The sequence below is a fragment of the Cornus florida genome, unplaced genomic scaffold (genome assembly GCF_030987335.1).
Source record: "Cornus florida cultivar Cherokee Brave unplaced genomic scaffold, ASM3098733v1 CherokeeBrave_3.0.0_Hap2_Chr05, whole genome shotgun sequence".
Classification (NCBI taxonomy): domain Eukaryota; kingdom Viridiplantae; phylum Streptophyta; class Magnoliopsida; order Cornales; family Cornaceae; genus Cornus; species Cornus florida.
Genome location: NW_026775575.1, coordinates 23342288 through 23348287, shown reverse-complemented (window position 1 = coordinate 23348287; position 6000 = coordinate 23342288).

Genomic DNA, 6000 nt, shown 5'->3' with positions numbered 1-6000 from the left:
ATCTAGGATATATCTGCGTATCGGGTTTATGTATAGATTGTAGTAGGATGGAACTTGCATGTGTGCCTGACCCACTCTTATTTTCAAGTATTTGTCAGTACCAGGCTTAGAGCTTGATCGTGATGAAGTGGATACAGACACTCACTCTTCCGATTACATAGGAGTTCCTTTATTATTTTAGTTTTGGATTTTGGTTCTGTATTTTATTTACAGTTGGGGATTATTAGGGGTCCACTTGATGGATTCCCTAGTTGTACAGATTGAAAAGATTAAGTTATATTAATATTTTTATTCTTTTGAGGATTTTTCATATTAGAATTCTTTTCAGCTTATTATTTTATTTTAAATTCTTTTGTATTCTTGCTTGTTTACATATTAATTATTTGGTATCCCTCGGATCTGTGCTCGGACTTGATCACCTGTGGCTCTAGAATCGAGGGGTATCACATAAATCCCTAATTTAAACAACAACATAGTATAGATTTCACAACATAATCATGGCAAGAATTATACTAGAATCTCATAGATACAACAATAAGAAAATCTCTATATTTCAATTTTGCACAAAATGAACTAACAACTAAACAATAAGTAGATCACATACAAGTCTTATATAACATGAAACCCTATGTTAGATATATACAATATTAATCTATATACACCTTAGAATTTATACAATATGCATACAATGTATATTAACTTCAAAAACACAACAAACACAAATGACATAAACATTAGACAGCCCCTATCTCACTAGAGAATTGTATCTTTAGAAACCTCAAAGAAATGGAAGCAAAATGGAAATCCAAGCTAAGGTGTGGTGGACAATGGAGTGAGGAACTATGATACCCCTCGACTCCGAAACATGGGTTGATCAGGCCCAAGCCCAAACCCGAGGGAATATCAAACAATTAAAGTTTTTAAATGAACACATAATACAAAATGAAATAAGAATAAAGAATAAAGCTAAAAGAATATTAAATAATAAATACTCATTAATTAATCCAATAATAAACCTCCAATAACAAAATCATCTGATGCCAGTAATTAATTAAAATTACAACTTGAAAATCCATCACATGGACCCCTCATCCAAAATTCAACTAAAATAAAATAATATCTGACTAAAAAAATAATAAGGAAATCCCACATTAAGACGGAGGAGTGAATAGATCGTCTCTGCTCAGCACGAACAATCCCTAAGCCTGAACTGATGAACACCTGAAAAATAATGGTGGGTCAGGCCCACAAACAAGTTCTAATCTACAACATCCCAAACAGAGACTCAAAATTCATATACATCCTAGTTAATTCAACAATAACTATATAATTCGTATATATATAGATACACACTAAAGAACCTCACTAGACTATAGGGTTGTCTCAACTTGAATAGTAGGCAACATGCAAAACACACATATTGTGGGTATGAGTACTTAGACCTACCAGAGTACATAACTACACTATATCTAGTTACACATCCCTGGCAATATACGCACCCTAAGCATGATCCTAAGGCTCAAGATTATATCATGGCATATCTATATATATATATATATATATATATATATATATATATATATATATATATATAATCCGTCCTATCCAAATGTAAAATAAATATTCGTTATTTCATCCAACTGATTCAGTTGACCTGACATGAAAATATATAGGATTTAACATTTTAGTTAATCCATTCCGTTATACATGAATAGGTAGGACTAAATGTTTTTAGTAATCTGTCCCTAATATGCCACCATCCCATACTGGTGTATATAATGCATACAATTCATAAATGATGCTACAGTTATGATATCACATCAAATAAATCCATACATAGTATGATATAAATCATTCAGATATTCCTTTGTATTTAATTGAGCAAGAATATAACAATTCTAAGTAGCATGCATTGAATTTATCTTATAAAAATTAACATGCATCTCAAATAATTGTACTCCTCCACAATCTGATCAAATTTATTTAAAACCAAATAATTGATTAAAATAATTTAATCCAATTATATTTAATTAATTTAAATTAATTAATTAAATTTCATACTTAACATGTGTACTTAAATCATGTTTTTAAAATCCTCCATAATCTAATTTAACAATTTTAAAATCATTAAAATAGATTAAACAATATATGTACACACACAGTATACAAAATCCATTACATAAATTATATATACTGTAATTTCAGAGTTTATCATGCAAATAGGTTCAATTAATTAAATTAAATATCCTGGAATTAATCTAGGTCTGTACAGAATATGAATAAAAGAAGATGAGAAGAAAAGAATTTGCCGTAAGGATTTTGATAAAAAAAAATCCTAACTTCCTTCTTCCTCTTTTCCTTCTTTTTCTTCCTTCTTTCTCTCTCTAAACTCTCTGCCTTTTTCTTCCAAAATATACTATGTTATTTAAATTCTAGCCCCCTTTTACAAACCTATATTTATAGGCTAAATAAAATAATTTAATCCTTTTCCCAATCCAAGGCAACTTTATAAAAGAAAATAATAAAATTAAAATATTAAAAGGGTAACTAAAAATATATTACGTACATAATCTATGTATATCCTTATTACACAAATATATATACATCAGATTGTTAATACTAAGTTACAATAATATTAATTAATTAATTACTTTCATTTTATTTATATATATATATATATATAACTATCCATGAGTAGCTAAAAATATGTTACGTATATAATTTATGTATATCCTTATTATGCAAATATAAAAATATATATATCAGATTATCAATACTAAGTTACACTAATATTAATTGATAAATTACTTTCTTTATATATATATATATACACACTAAGTTACAATAATATTAATTAACAAATTAATATATATATATAAAGTAATTTGTTAATTAATATTATTGTAGCTTAGTATTAACAAATTACTTTATATATATATATATATATATATATATATATACATATAACTATCCATGGGTAATTATCCTTACCTATTAAACCTCCTATCCAAGTAGTCTACGTGACCAAATTGGTTGGCCCATTATTACTAACCATATCCATAAAATAAAATAAACATTTAATTATTTAATCTTTAATTAATTACAAATAAACAAAACTCATCAATTAAATCAATTAATTCAAAAAACATTCAAGCACATACCTTCAATTAATCAGTTAAGTCAAATAAAATATTTAAGCAAATAAAACACTAAATTAACAAACTCAATTAAATACATAATCAAATAGCCAATTAATCAAGTAAATAAATAAAATACAATTAAAATATTAAAAGTAATACCGAGACTATCCTTTTAAAATTAGGAGTATTATAGGAACCTTTTGTCTTCCAAGTGTAAGACCAAAAGGTGAGGGAAAGAGGCTTAAAATCAAGGTATGGAGGCTAGGGTTCTAAGGTTTCAATGGAGGCTTTAGGTGAGAGCTTGAAGAAGACAACAACTTTCACAAGATTTTCCACTAACTTAAAGTGTTGTAAAGCAAGAAAACCTATACTAACACCACCCCTCTCTCACACACACACATCACACCCCTCCACTTGTTGTGATCCTATGTCTCCTCACAAGATTTTATCTACACCTTACACTCGTTAAAATCTCATGCTTCCAAGTGTTCCAATCAAAAGTCAACAAATAGTCCAATGAAAATGTGACATTTGTCACACTTTTCGAAAATTGCAAATAGGTCTTCTTTCAAAACATTTTCACAAAATAATTGCAAAAAGATCCCTAAGACAAAATATCTCAAAAAGTTAATTACACAAAGTACCATTCAATTGAAAATGTTTCCGAAGAAACTATGCATCCATATCCCCAGAAAATGAAATTAAACGAGCATGCTTTTCTATGTAATTAAATCATGCATTAACAGTAAAATAAAATAATGCAAGTGCATGCAGTGTCAGAAACCAAGTCCGGACACCAAACCCTACCTCGGGTCCTACAAAACCCTAAGGTGCGCGAAAAGAAATAACAATTAAATAAATAAATAATAATAATAATAATAAAATGAATGTCGAAAAAAAAGAAAAAAAAAAAAAAAAGAAAGAAAGGAAAAAGAAGACATAGTCTTCACAGTATGTTTCTTTGTTATACAAATACTTTTGTACATAATATCCTAAGCAGTTTGTAATTAAAGTTAATGTAAATTGTATGGGACATCCCAACATAATCCTATTGGATTATAGTTCAAATTATAATTTACTAAGAACATTTCCAGCAGTTTGTTAAAACACTATTTTGTGTAAAATATACACTGTCATGTATGATGTGTAATTTTTATTTTTATCTCCAGTAATTTGTTAAGATACACTGCTATGTCACTAATGTGTAAAATTATTGTGTATTTTATACAACATTTTTACACAGCCATATTAGCATATTTCTTTTCTCTTCCCTCTTTTTCATTTCATTAACGAATCAACCCTATATTAAGTAGGTTTGTAAAAATTATGTGGGGTTAGAAATGACACTAGTTGGTTGTTATTAGGGCATATATTTTTACACAAAAGATATAAAATAACCGCTGGAGCTAAAAATAAATAATCTAAAAATTTTGTGTAAATTTATTAAAACGCATCAGATTTATCAAAAAAAATATATATACACAATAATTAGAGATACTCTAAGTGGTATGTAGTTTATTTCATGCTATGTTATACAAACAATCCCAACAAAATCCCAATTATCAAAATCCCAAGTAGTACATAGTTTGTTTCTGTTGGAAACGGGGTATACAAAACAAAAACTTTGGATGAAATTTGGAATAGATTCCGCTAAGAATTTTTTGCGGATCTATAGACCAGTGCGTTACTCTCCGCAAGGAGATAAACGTGGTATATTTACTTTCTCAAATCTGTTTCTATGTGAATGAGAAATTAGATCCAAAGTGAGGTGTTTGAAAAGCCTAAATGGAAAAAATATTGAAACCAATTGAAGTTTAAATAAGTCAAGCTTGGGCTTGGATTTGGGCTTGGGCTTGGGCCTAATTGTAAAGTCCGGATTATTCCTTTTATTAAATGGAATTTTAGATTGAGCCTATTTTTGGGTTGGGCTTATTTAAATGGGTTTCACAAATGGGTGGGTTTTTTTTTGGGTGGTTGGTTTTTTGAATTAAAAAAACTACTTTTTAGTTTTTCTAAAGGGTTATACCTTTTAAATTAAAAAAATAATTTTTTAGTTTTTCTAAAGGGTTACACCTTTTAAATTAAAAAAACCACTTTTTAGTTTTTTCAAAGGGTTACACCTTTTTCCGAACCATCATAACCCATGGTTGCACCCACCCGAAAAGGCACCTTACTATCTATAAATACCCCCCTTTGGATCATTTACAAATCACACCAAATTCAGAGAATTCTTCTCTTCTTCTGAATTTTCTTCTTCTTCCTTCTCTCTTTAGTCTATGGGTTCGAGCCTTAGTATTTGGGTTCGAGTTCGAGTCAGAGAGTACTACACCGAGCCGGTTCGCCTATTCCTTTGGTTTGCAGTGCTACTACCGAAGGAAGATAAGTCATTGTATCCTAGGAGATAGACGCCACTGAGTCCGTAAGCACCATAGCAGGGCGAATCTGTCTTAAGGGCATAGAATCAAATTCTAGCCTCGACTTTTAATCATGTTCCTTTATTTATAATTTTTTATTTTATTTTATTAAACTATACATTATAAGTAATTATATATATAGATTATTATTTTATAATATTTATATATATAAGCATTATATTATTTTATATTTACAGATAATATTTAAATAAATAATACTATAATATATGGTATACTTAGACCATATTTTGGATAAAAATCTTAAGACAGATTCATATTATACTATAGTTTAATTATTTAAATATTGTTGTATTTTATTTCTGTAAATTTGACTGTGGTCTGTATATTTAATATCAGACAAATGGCAAGTATGAGTACTACTATGCCTAATGTTCCCGTCAGTCATGGGGAGAAGCCCGAAAAATTCAATGGGGCGGAGTTTAAAA